Genomic DNA, 14194 nt, shown 5'->3' with positions numbered 1-14194 from the left:
TCTGGAGTCTCATTGGCGGAGCGTACGTGAGGTTTTACAGTTATTTATGGACAATTCGCTTTTTGGTAAGCTAGAGAAATGTGAGTTTGCTGTACAGAGAATTAGTTTTTTGGTTTACATTATCTCCAGTGAAGGTTTTGAGATGGACCCGGTTAAAGTTCAAGCTGTGCAGGAATGGCCTAGGCCTATTGGTTTGAAATCGATACAGAGGTTTTTGGGTTTCGCCAATTGTTACAGAAAATTCATAAAAAAATTTTCTATTATTGTCAAACCGCTGACCGATGTCACTAGGAAAGGTGCTAATGCGGTTCAGTGGACTTCTGAGGCCATTGAAGCTTTTGTGTTTCTAAAGGAGAGGTTCACCTCTGCTCCCTTCCTTATGCAGCCTGATGGGACTAAGCCGCTTTTGGTTGAGGTTGATGCTTCTTCTGTGGGGGTTGGTGCGGTGTTGTCTCAGGAAAGCAAGGATGGAGTACATCCCTGTGCCTTTTTTTCAAAAAAATTTTCTGAGACTGAACTTAATTACGATATTGGTAATCGGGAATTGTTGGCTATTAAACTCGCATTTGAACACTGGCGTCATCTCTTGGAAGGTGCTAAATTTCCCATTCAGGCTTTCACTGATTATAAAAATCTGATCTATCTTGATGCTGCCAAGCGCTTGAATGCCCGTCAGGCTAGGAGGGCACTTTTTTTCTCGCGGTTTAATTTTTCCGTTACTTACATCCCGGGTACCAAGAATGTTAAGGCGGATGCTTTGTCTCGCAGCTTTTCTCCCATGGTCAGTGCTGAGGAGGAGGAGGAGAGCATTTTACAAGAAGGTGTTGTGATTGCTGCTTTGGACTCCGTTTTGGAGGATGAGATTCTTAAAGCTCAGGAGAATGCCCCATCTAACACTCCCCATGGGAGGTTGTTTGTGCCTAGGACCTTTAGGAGAGATTTGTTTGTTGAGTGTCATGAGTCTCGGTTGGCAGGTCATCCAGGAATTTCTGAGACCAAGAGACTTGGGGGTCGCAGTTTTTGGTGGCCTGGATGGCAGAAGGAAGTCATTAAGTGGGTGCGTCAATGTACTGTGTGTGCTAGATCTAAGTCTTCGCATGCTCCTGCTGCGGGGTTGCTTTGCCCTCTGGAGGTTCCTAGTGCACCTTGGACACATCTGGCTATGGACTTTATTACTGACCTTCCCCCCTCTGAAGGTTTCACTGTCATCTGGGTGGTCGTGGACCGTTTTAGCAAGATGTGTCACTTGGTTCCCTTCATCAAACTGCCTTGCGCTAAGACACTCGCTAAGGCCTTTGTCAAGGAAATTGTCAGACTACATGGTGTTCCTACTGACATTGTTTCTAATAGGGGACCTCAGTTCGTGGCTCGTTTTTGGCGTGCCTTTTGTGACAGGTTGGGAGTTCATTTGTCGTTTTCATCTGGATATCATCCTGAGTCTAATGGCCAGACAGAAAGAAAGAACCAGGATGTTGAGCAGTTCTTGCGTTGCTTTGTGGCATACAATCAAGAGGGGTGGTCTGAGTTTCTGCCACTTGCTGAATTTGCTCTTAACAACCATACATCCTCTTCTGCTTGGTGTTCGCCTTTTTTTTGTTGTACTGGGAGAAATCCGTCTTTTGGGTCATTCTCCAAATTGGTATCGGCTGTGCCTGAGGAGGAGAGTTTTTCCGGTGATTTGGAGAGAATTTGGACAGATGTGCGTGATAATCTTCAGGAGGCTAACAAAAAATCTAAGAGGTACTTTGGTAGGAAATGGCAAGAGGTTTCGTTTGCTATTGGTGACATGGTTTGGTTGTCCTCTAAGAATCTGCAATTGAGGATTCCTTCGAAAAAATTGGGTCCCAAGTTTGTAGGGCCCTTTAAGGTGCTTCAGATAGTTAACCAATCTGCTGTTAGGTTGGAGGTTCCTACCTCCTGGAAGATTATTCCGGTGTTTCATGTTTCTCTGTTGAAAAAAGCTGATGAGTCGGTTGGTGACTCCTCTGCCACTGTTCCTCCGGTGGTGGAGGACTGGGAATATGAAATTTCCCGCATCCTAAATTCTAGACGGTATAGAGGGAGTTTGTAGTATCTCGTCGCTTGGAAGGGTTTCGGACCCGAGGATAACTTATGGGTGAGGGCGGATGATGTTTCTGCTTCCAGACTTGTCAGAGCGTTTCACAGGAGGTTTCCTGATAAGTCTGGTCCTAGGGGATCCGGAGGATCCTCTTAGAAGATGGGGTACTGTTAGAACTCTCCTGTTAGTTTTTTTCTAGTTTGCTGGTCACATGACCATTTTTGCCTATTTAATCCAGCTCCGCCCTCCTGGCCTTTCTTGACTTCATTGTATTTTCTACTCTTGAGCTAGCTTGGTACTCTGTTACTTTTCTCTGTTAGTTTTGCTAGGTCTTCTGACCTCTATGTTCTATGTTGTGTGTTTGCCTTTTACAGCTACAATTTCTGCTAGGAGGTGTCCAACTTTATCCCAGTCCCTAGTTCCTGTAGGGATCCCTCCCTTGCATCTATAGGTCTTCGTACAGACTAGCCGAGGACTTTAGCGGGTCTGATCGCAGGATCAGGTTCCCCGTTACATCGTAGGGATCCAGTTTAGTTCTATTGTAGGGACAGATCTCTTGTCTTTCCTTAGTGCTTGAAGCAGACCATAACAGCTCTATGTATCTTTAAATTCTTAGTCGGGTTTTTCCTAAAATTGGTCAGCCGTTGGACTTACTGCATACCCTATAACTGTATAGCAGACCCTCTCCTTTCTAATGGGAACATGTTGTACCTTGTTACTGTGGCCAAGCTCCGTGTGTCTTTAAATTCTTAGTGTTTTTTTTCCTAAAATTGATCAGCGGTTGGACTCACTGCATCGACTATATAATTGGCTTATCTCGTCTGTCTGTCCATCCAGGAAATACCGGGTAGCAGATTGGTCCGGCCACGGCCACTCAGCGACCCGTGATTTCAGAACAAGATGGCTTCCTTTAGCGGCTCTGCCGCATGGAGGTCAGCGGCGATGCAGCCGGGAGATGAAGTAACCCGACCGGCGGCCTAGGCGGCGCCGCTCCCTGGTCTTCCCTTCACACTTGCCGTCGGGAGATCAGCGGCCCTAGCCGCTGATCTCCCGACGGTAGCCGCATTAAAGTCAGCGGCGATGCAGCCGGGAGATGATCGGCGCTAGCCGGTTATCTCCCGGTTGCTCGCAGCGGAAGTGCCCGCACAGGCAGGGCCGCTCCCTGGTCCTCACTAACAGAAGTAGAAGTAGAACAGAAGCAGAAGTAACCCGACCGGCGGCCTAGGCGGCGCCGCTCTCCGGTCCTCACTTCACACTTGCCGTCGGGAGATCAGCGGCCCTAGCCGCTGATCTCCCGACGGTAGCCGCATTAAAGTCAGCGGCGATGCAGCCGGGAGATGATCGGCGCTAGCCGGTCATCTCCCGGTTCCTCGCAGCGGAAGTACCCGCACAGGCAACGCCGCTCCACGATCCTCACTAATACGGTTCGCTGATTGGTCACGGCCACGACCAATCAGCGATATTGGCGTGAAATTTAAAACACCGCTGTCGTGATTGGTCGTGGCTGGTGGCCGCCACCAATCAGCAATGAGCGCAGTCCAGCCATGAATTGGAGCCGGATTTGAAACACGCTTCGCTGATTGGTCGCACCCGCCCGGCCGTGGCCAATCAGCGATATTGGCGCAAAATTTAAAACACCGTTTCTCTGATTGGTCATGGCTAGCCGGCCGTGGACAATCAGCGACTGGCGCAGCCCCGCCACGAATTGGCGCCGGATTTGAAACACGCAGGTCACCGTTGGGAGATCAGCGGTGACACAGGTGGAAGATGACCAGTGCTAGCTGGTCATCTCCCGGCTGCTGGCAACAGAAGTACCCCGACCGGCGGCCTCGCTCCCTGGTCCTCCCTTCACACTTTCCATCAGGAAATCAGTGGCCCTAGCCGCTGATCTCCCGACGGTAGCAGCATGGAAGTACAAGTACATGTAGCGCCGCTCCCCGATCCTCACTAACACGGTTCGCTGATTGCTCGCGGCCGCCGCGCTCCACTGTGAGTGATGGGCTGTGGGCGGGGTCATCCCCCATTCCGTCACACCCGGCATCCACCGCACGCTCATTCATTGACAGAGCGCACGGTAATGTATTCACCAGGAAATGTCATTTTAACATTTTACAATCTTATCTGGCCATGTGCTGTGTGACACATGCATACAGTGCTGAAAAGACATGGGAACAGCATGGGGAAGACCCCTGGAAGCATCTCTGACACCCAGGTCACTGCCTAAAAGTTTGCCAATCAGAAGTGATCCTTTCCGCATCAGAAGATGCAGACTTGCAACTATCCCTGTACAAGTCCTTGTCCCAGGGCAGTGTTCAATTGTACTTCCCCCATTCCTTGCAATGCAAGTGCAATTATGCAGCCTGCTACCCACCCACCCCCAGGCTGCAATACCAATCTGCTAGCTTGCACTTGAAATGGGGCCTTTTAGTTTGGAGGAGGCCAAAGCTGGCCACTACCTCATGGCTGCTTCGGCATCGAGGTATCCATAATCAGTCCCCAGCCGCCCAGCGGCCGGGTGTCCACGCTCGGTCCCCAGCCGCCAGGGGGCGGTAGGGTGACCATACTCGGTCCCCAGCCGCCCCTCGGCCGGGTGTCCACGCTCGGTACCCAGCTGCCTGGGGGCAGCCGGGTGTCCATAAACGGTCCCCAGCCACCCCAAATACTCCTTGGAAGTTCCCCCACACTTTTCTTAGCCTGGCCTGCTTTAGGGCAGCATTGAACGAGCCCACCAGAGAACCAGACTCCTCCGGTGGGGCCTGGCTTCTCCATCAGGGGAGTTGAGAGTGCCAAGTTGAGGAGCATAATGATGATGATGATAGAAGTTAGCATCTGCTTTGTTTTCTTGGAATGCAAGTGTAAGTGTGCAACCTGCCACCCACCCATTCCCATGCTGCAATACCATGCTGCTAGGTTGCACTTGAAATGGGGCCTTTTAGTTTGGAGGAGGCTGAAGCTGGCCACTACCTCATGGCAGCTTCGGCAGCGAGGTATCCATACTCAGTCCCCAGCCCCCCCGGCGGCCGGGTGTCCACGCTCGGTCCCCAGCCACCCCGCGGCCGGGTGTCCACCCCTATTTCTCCTTGGAAGTTCCCCCACACTTTTCTTAGCCTTTTCAATGCTGCTTTAGGGCAGCATTGGATGAGACCACCAGAGAACCAGACTCCTCCGGTGGGCCCTGGCTTCTCCATCAGGGGAGTTGAGAGTGCCAAGGTAAGGAGCATGATCATAGAATCATGGAATCATAGAATGGTAGAGTTGGAGGGGACCTCCTGGATCATCTGGTCCAACCCTTGCTCAAAGCAGGATTCACTAAATCATCTCAGACAGATATCTGTCCAGTCTGTTTGAAGACGTCCATTGAAGGGGACCTTGTTTTCTTGGAATTCAAGCGTAAGTGTGCAACCTGCCACCCACCAACCCCCAGGCTGCAATACCATACTGCTAGCTTGCACTTGAAATTGGGCCTTTTAGTTTGGAGGAGGCTGAAGCTGGCCACTACCTCATGGCTGCTTCGGCAGTGAGGTATCCATACTCAGTCCCCAGCCGCCCGGCGGCCGGGTGTCCACGCTTGGTCCCCAGCCGCCAGGGGGCGTCCGGGTGTCCATACTCGGTCCCCAGCCGGCCCACTTTTTCTCCTTGGAAGATCCCCCACACTTTTCTTAGCCTGGCCTGCTTTAGGGCAGCATTGGACGAGTTCACCAGAGAACCAGACTCCTCCGGTGGGCCCTGGCTTCTCCTTCAGGGGAGATGAGAGTGCCAAGGTGAGGAGCATGATGATGATGATAGAAGTTAGCGTCTGCTTTGTTTTCTTGGAATGCAAACGCATGTATGTAGTAGCGGCTAGGTCTGAGGTGGTCAGCGTTTTGGCGCATATCCTACCTCCTACGAGGATTGCTGGATGTTTTCCTGCTACTTTCCCAGTTCTATGACTCCCGTTAAAACAAAGCTTCAGGTGATGAATGATGGATGAGGTGGTGGCAAAGGAGAAAGATCAGGAGAAACAGGGACCATTCACATCAATATCAGGCCAGTCAACCACACATGTCTTGTAGGAAATGTTTCTGTACCAAAAGGAGCGGTTCGGGTACACAGTTATAAGGTATGTAGTGAGTGCAATGCCTACCAAAAACTTCGAGGCTCTCCAATGCCCCTTGGAAGTGACATGGGGGTCAGAGGGCCTTAACTAAACCGTTTTTTCCATTTATAGCAACTGGGTCTCCTGTACACTGTTGGCCTAAGCAGTGAATGGAAGGCTTTCCAAAAGTTATGAGGAACTGCAATGCCCCTTGAAACAGACGTGGATTTCAGCATACTAAAAACCTTCTACCCATTATTGGGGAGTGGGTCTCCCTTAGTGTTCGCCTATATATTGAAAAACAAAAGCTGACTAAAATTAGGAGGAAATGCAATGCCTGTTGGAAGAATGGTGGAGTTCGCAGTGGAATAAAAAGACAATATCAATGCCCCTGGGAAAAGTGGTGGAGGTCGCAGTAGTTTAACAAGATGGTTTTAATGCCCCTTGGAAGAATGGTGAAGGTCGCAGTGGAATAAAAAGACAATATCAATGCCCCTTGAAAAAGTAGTGGAGGTCGCAGTAGCTTAACAAGACAGTTTTAATGCCCCCTGGAAAAGTGGTGGATGTTACAGAAGCTTAACAAGACAGTTTTAATGCCCCTTGGAAAAGTGGTGGAGGTCGCAGTAGCTTAACAAGACAGTTTTAATGCCCCTTGGAAGAGACGTGGAGGTCACAATGGAATAAATAGACAATATCAATACCCCTTGAAAAAGTGGTGGAGGTCGCAGTAACTTAACAAGACTGTTTTAACCCCTTCATGACCCAGCCTATTTTGACCCTAAAGACCTTGGCATTTTTGTCAATTCTGACCAGTGTCCCTTTACGAGGTCCAAACTCTGGAACACTTCAACGGATCCTAGCGATTCTGAGAATGTTTTTTCATGAAATATTGGGCTTCATGTTAGTATTACATTTAGGTCGATAATATTTGTGTTTACTTGTGAAAAATTCAAAAATTTGGCAAAAATGTTGAAAATTTTGCAATTTTCAAATTTTGAATTTTTATTCTCCTAAACCAGAGAGTTATGTGACACTAAATAGTTAATAAATAACATTTCCCACATGTCTACATTACATCAGCACAATTTTGAAAAAAAATAATTTTTTTTGGTAGGAAGTTTGAATGGTTCAAAGTTCATCAGCAGTTTTTTTTTTCCAGCAAAATTTACAAAACCATTTTTTTTTGTGACCACATCACATTTGAAGTCCCTTTGAGGGGTGTACATGACAGAAAACACCCAAAAGTGACACCATTCCAAGAACTGCACCCCTCAAGCTACTCAAAACTACATTCAAGAAGTAGTTGATTCGTAAAATGAAAAAAAAAATTTCCACAAAAATTTTCTTTTTTCATTTTTACGGATTAATTTTTGAAGCACCTGGGGGTTCAAAATGCTCACCACCCTTCTAGATAAATTCCCTGGGGGGTCTTGTTTCCAAAATGGGGTCACTTGTGGGGGAGCTCCAATGTTTAGGCACACAGGGGCTCTCCAAACACGACATGGTGTCCGCTAACAAATTGGAACCATGTCGCGTTTGGAGAGCCCCTGTGTGTCTAAACATTGGGGCTCCCCCACAAGTGACCCCATTTTGGAAAATAGACCCCACAGGGAACTTATCTAGATGCATAGTGAGCACCCCCAGGTGTTTCAAGAATTGTGTAGTGTATGTCAGGTAGGTGTGCGGTGTGGTATAGTGTAGTGTATACACCACACACACACAAACAACCTCACATACACTACAACACACACACCAACCTGACATAGGTTGGTGTGTGTGTTGTAGTGTACATGAGGTTGTTGTGTGTGTGTGATGTTGTGTATGTCATGCTAGTGTGGGTGAGTTCTGTAGGGAAGGTCAGGATGTGTTTAGTCCGTGGACATGTGATGAATTTTGAAGCATTCATTCAAACACAGTCCCAGTTTGTCAAGACATGTTTCACATTGGAAACGGGTGACCTCTCTTATCCCCCTTTTATGGCAGACCCGGCACCTTTTTCTTACTGTGACCTCACCGGGAAAATGTTGCCCTGGTACCACACGGGAGACTCGAGTTCCAGGGGTGCTGGCGCCCGCTTCTTCTTCACCTCTAAAAATTAGGGCCTTTATCACCGCCTCCTGGAAGTTGAGGAAGGTGTTGGTGGTCTGGCCTGCACATTGTGATAGCACGTATGCGTTATACAGTGCCATTTGAACGATGTGCATGGCCTGTTTTTTGTACCAAACCTTTGCCTTTCTCAAGGCACTGTAGGGCAGGTGGACTTGATCAGAAAGATCAACTCCCCCTATGTGCTTGTTGTACCCCAGGGCACAGTCCGGTTTGTGGACCGGTGATGGGGTACCTCTAATGTTGCTGGCCGTGGTGCCGGGACCATGGATGGTGGTCAAGAAAAAGACGTCCCTTTTGTCTTTGAACTTCACCACAACCATGTTGCCGCTACATTGGGCTCGGCTCTCACCCTTTGGGAGAGGCTGCTCAATTAACGTCAAAGGGAGACCCCTCTGTGTTCTGCACACAGTACTGCAAGCGGCGGTAGTTCTGGCAGAGAGGGACTGAAATAGTGGAATGCTTGTGTAAAAGTTATCAACGTATAGATGGTAACCTTAATCAAGCAGTGGGCAGATCAAATCCAACACAATTTTCCCACTCACCTTCAGAGCAGGTGGACATTCTGGGGGCTGGATCCTTGAATCCTTTCCTTTTTACACTCTAAAGCTGTGAGTGTACCCGGAGGCACTCTTGCACAGCTTGTAGAGTTTTATTTTGTACCTTGCCCTCTTACTGGGCAGGTATTGTCGGAAATGAAGCCTCCCTTTGAAGTGGATGAGGGATTCATCCACAGAAATTTCCCTTTGGGGAACATACACTTCAGCAAACTTGTTGCTGAAGTGTTCGATGACCGGACGAATTTTGAACAGTCAGTCAAAATTAGGGTCATCGCGTTATTCCTGAAATATAAAAATTTGTGAATGACCTCAAATCTTTTGCGGGTCATCACCATTCCGAACACTGGAGTTTGAGTTAAAATATCGGTACTTCAGTATTGGCGGATTTCTGGTTTCTTCGCAATCCCCATGTGAAGTACCAGTTGTTAGAACCCTCCTGTAAGTTTTTTCTATCTTGTGTTTTGCGCTCACGTGACCATCTGCCTTTATATTCCAGCTCCGCCCTTCTGGCTGTGCTGGACTTCAGTGTTGTTTGACTGTTTTGCTAGCCTGGTGCTTCGGTGCCTATCTCTGTCAGTTCGCTTAGTCCTCTGGGACCTCTAGTACTTTTTGTCAGTTTGTCTTTTGTATTCTGCAACTACTTCTGTTTAGGAGGTGTCCCATTTTTGTTCCAGTCCTTAATTCTTTTAGGGACCCCTCCCTTAATTCTATAGGTCTTTGTTCAGACTAGACGAGGACTAAGGTGGGTCTGTTCACTAGGAACAGGCAGCCTGCTACATCGTAGGGATTCAGCTTAGTCTTACTGTAGGGACAGCTTTCCCCTATCTTTCCTTAGTACATGTTGCAGATCATAACACCAGTCCCCAATATTTCAACATTTCTACTGAGTCAATGGGACTCCAAGTAGAAAACATTGAATTTGGGTTTGCAGCCAAAAATTGTTGGGCGTAGATATTGGTCTGCTCCACCATGAGACTGACAATGGCCTCAGAGAAATAGACTTTGAAAAAGTCTATTTCCCTGAGGTTTGTTGTTTCGAACTGGATTCCTGATTGAGGAAGGAAATCAGGAATCCGTGGAGTGTAATTTTCAGGGACGGGGTTCCACACGGGGGCCCTGGTGCTAGGTTGGGCGTGACTAGCACCAGGTTGAGGGTTACTCACAGAGGGCTGTGGGTCTTCTTCCACGGCCTCCGGACGATGTCTTGACTTGTGTTGAGCCACCCCCGTAGTGTTCGAGTTCGGTTCGTCGAACACCCGTATGTTCGACGAACTGTTCGTCGAACTGTTCGACGAACACCTTCGAACACTGTTAAAACCAATGGCAGGCAAACAAAAACACATAGCAACACATAGAAAACACATAGAAAACACCTTCAAAGGTGTCCAAAAGCTGACAAACTGCTCAGAAGACACAACTAACACATGGAAAAGTGACAAGTACATATAGTCATGCGAAAAGAAATGAGGTGGAGGAGTAAAAGGAGGGGGAGACACAGATATAGGCATGTCATGCCCTTCTAAAACCAAAAAAGTGCGAAGCCGACACGGCCGGTCCTTTCCTGCCCATGCAACCTCCGTGTCGCCGTGTTTGTGCTAGAGCTGCGGTGGACCCTGAAGGCCAGCCCCCCTCTCCCAATACTGGTGCCTGTCCGCTGGTGGGTCGAGCGAGCCCCCCTGCGGTGGAGGCAGGTCTAAGCTTTTTCATTTAAATTGTCTCTCTAATTTGAATGAGTACACTTTAAATCCTTTTACAAGGACCTATTGGAGGGCAAGTCTGATGCCAGCAGCTGCGGTACTTCCTGTTTGGTCAGTGGGAGGACTGCTGCTGAGGAGATTGGCTGTGATTTTGGAGCTCCTGGGCCGTAAGGTTTTTTTTTTCCTGGAAGGGCCCCCCCCTTGGATCCGGAGGAAGGAGGGTGGTTGGTGGACTATAGTGGGGCTTGTCCCCTGTCTCCCACCCCTCTGTTGATACCGGTGATGGGAGTCCCATTGTTTTGGACTGTGTGGACTTACTGGGACTTTTATTTTTATTATTATTTCTATAGGCCTCCCCTGAGATGAGGGGCCCCAAAAAGGCCAAAGTGGCCAAAGAGGCCAAGGCGGTGCAGCCGGAGAGAGTCAGCAGGGCGCGGGCTGCAGCTGGGCTGGGGGCAGAGGGGATCTCTCCTCCCAGAGGGGAACCTGGTGCTTGCTGGGGTACAGCGGCAGTCTCCAAGGACTGGGGTGTCCAGGCCGCGGGGGAGCCTATAACCACCTATGGCTCCCGCCTCAACTTGTACCTCAGCGAGCACAAAGAGGTATGCAAGATCTTGAAGCGACTCCGGGAGGACCTGCAGTGTGCCCGGCAGGCTGCAAACTACGCTTCAAATAACCGGAGACCAGCCCTGTCGTCCCGAGTTGAAGAGCTGAAAAGTTCCATCACACTGGCGGAGGACAGGAAGGCAGAATTAGAGTTGAATGCGGGACCCTTCAAAGAGAAACTAATAAATGATGAAAGGTTCTTGGGGGCACCAGTGGGGTCTGGTTGTCCGACCCAGGCAGAGGTGGAGGAGGCCAAGGAGCCTGCCAAGATCAAGGAGTCTGCCATGGAGGAGGAGGAAGAGAAGCCGGACAGCCTGCCTGGGGACCTGGTAAGTGATCACCAGGTCACACATAGTGGGCTATTAGACCCTCACCAAGTCGCGCTTCCATCGGACACCAGTAGTGTGGAGGATGATGGTGGGAGTAGTGACAGTGGTGGTGAGGGGGGTTACCTCATGCGCCAGATCCGGCGGCTCGAGTCCCCGGGAGTGGATTTCTCCCAGTTTACATTTGGGGGCGAGGGCTGCCTGGATGAGGCAACTGGGAAGGTGAGGAAGAAAAAAGGAAGGAATAAAATCAGAATGGAAGAAAAACTCGTGTATGTCCCCCTTCCTGGGACCCCCGGGTCCCACTATGTGCCCGCTTCCCACCCCTGCCTGGTTTCTGGTGTGGGCCCAGTGCAAGGGGGCGGGAAGAAAAATGGAACTTTGGTGAAGGCTGCCATCCATGCTGGCTGTAGCATGGATGGGGGAAGGGTACCTAACATGAAGATGGTGCCGGAGGTCCGGCTGACCCGCAACCCCACCTTGGTGGGGGAGGTTGTGCTACCGGAGTCCCTGGCAAGTGTGTCATCTACCGGGTCTGCGGGGGCCCCGGGGCCAGCTAGTAACAGCAAGGGGTCGGCTGTGATAGCCGCCACCATCCTACCCCCGCCCGCACGCTCGGCGGAGGGGGCCGGCCAGCCGGGGCCCCCTGCTGGCCTGTTTCCACCTGGGGCTGCGGGGGCCTTGGCATCGGTAACATCAAGGGGCAAGAGGTCTGTCGTGGCTGAGGTGCAGCTGGCCATGTCCCGAACCGCACCACCGGCGGTGGGGGTGGTGTCGCTGGGGTCCCCTGTGTGCCTGCCACCATCTGGGGCCATAGGGGCCTCGGCGCCGGCAGTGAGTGAGGGCGGGCGTTTGGGGGGTAAAACTGCGGCTACACAGCCGGCCGTGTCCCTGACTGCCACTTTGGCAGGGGGCATGGAGCTGCCAGGGTCTGCAGAAGTCCCGGTGCCAGTTTTAAAACCCAGAGAAGCAAAAACATCAGCAAAATCAGTAAAAACAGTTAAAACTACAGTATCAGCTGTGGCCCCGCCCCCATCCGCGGGAGGGGGGGTCGCACCATTGGGGGCTCCCGCTGGCATGGTCTTACCTGGGTCGGTGGGGACCTCGGCGGTGGCTGGTCCCCTCAGGGGAAACGTTCTGCAGGAGGGAATGGAGGAGCAATGCTCTGCAGCAACTCCCACTGTGGCTGCAGGCTCTGCTAAGACAGGGGGCGTGTCCAGCTTGGTCGGCAGCAGTGAGGGCTGTGAAAAGAAAGAGGAGACTACACCCAAGGCACCCATGCCACCCATTCCTAAGCCCAGGCTCCATAGGATAACACCAGCTGCTCCTAATCAGCACTCTATGGTTAAGAATGTGAGTAATATGAAACATAATAACAAAGGAGGGAATAATGAGACGGGTCTGGTGTGAGAGTGGCAGGGTAGGGGCAGGATATGAGTGGGGGGAGGGGAAAAACGCGGTGGGTGGGGTGGGGAAATGCAGGTTTATGGTGTGAATGGTGCCAATGGTGAAAATGGAAAAAATTGTGAAAATGGAAAAAATGGAGAAAATGGGGAATGTGTGGAAATGGATGAATGGCCAGTTTTGGGAGGGGGCAGGGTGAGTGGTGAGGCTGGTGATGCAAGGGGGGTGAATGGTGAGGTGAGGGCCGGTCCACCGTCCAATCAAGTGAGGGGTGCCGGCGCTAATGGCGGCGCCGGAATGAATTTTTCACTGGCTGTGGCGGGGTCTTCCTCACCTTCAGGCTCATGAGAGGGAGATTTCCACCGCCATCTTGTGCAGGCCCTGAGGCGTGGGGATCGGACGATCCAAGTAGAGGGGAGGGATGTGAACCAATCCTTTTGGTTGGACAAATTTGGACAGGCCGCTTTCCAAGAGAAAAAGGAGGGAGAGACTGTATGGTCTCTCCCTACAGCCGGGCGGGGGGGTGTCCAGGAGAAATGCGGTCCGTCTCCGGTGGAGGGGTAATGATGCGTGCCCAACAAGATCAAGGGTAGTGAAGCTCCTCCTGGAGATGGGATTCAGGGCGAATGACATTTTTGCCCTGATACATCCTTTTGGCGCCTCCATCTTTGATGTTAGCTTTGTTCGGCCGGAGGGTATGGAGATTTTCTGGTCGAACTATGAGCAGGCAAAAGAGACGCCCAGCTGGCGGGGTCTTGTCGCGGAGGCGATATCCCGCCAGAATGGCCCTAAGAAGTTGACCGTGCTGACGTGCAATGAGTCACTTTCGGGAGTCGATATCATGACCTGGCTCAGCAGGTATGGAGAAGTGGTGGAGGCACCAAAAAAGATCATGGACGAGGGCATTTGGTCAGGGGGCTGGACCTTCATGATGAGGTTGAAGAGGTCCGGCGGCACTGTCACCCACATCCCTTCCTCGGCTTTCCTTGGGAGGGACAGGATCCTGGTTTTCTACCTGGGGCAGCCGAAAGTGTGCCACAGGTGCGGTGATCCCACGCACTTTAGTGCAGCATGCAGGTTGCAGAAATGCACCCTGTGTGGTGGGATAGGCCATCTCGCCGCCTCCTGTGGTACGGTTCGGTGCCACCTGTGTGATGCCATAGGGCATCCGATCAGTCGCTGCCCTCGTTCCTTCGCCAACGCCGTCTTTGGTCAGGCGGAGGGTGGCCGTGTCGAGGTGGATCCCAGCAGTGCGCCCTCTGCTGAGCCTGAGGCTGGTGGAAGCGGGGGGGCTGAGAAGGTCCGGGGCCCCTCTTATCATCAGAGGCAGGAGAGGCGCCTGGTTGGGGAAGGGCAGGGGG

Source organism: Phyllobates terribilis, unplaced genomic scaffold, assembly GCF_046119375.1.
Source record: "Phyllobates terribilis strain yellow unplaced genomic scaffold, ASM4611937v1 Scaffold_2__4_contigs__length_985480577, whole genome shotgun sequence".
Classification (NCBI taxonomy): Eukaryota; Metazoa; Chordata; class Amphibia; order Anura; family Dendrobatidae; genus Phyllobates; species Phyllobates terribilis.
The sequence above is the reverse complement of the archived record's forward strand: the minus strand, read 5'-3'. Positions refer to the sequence as shown.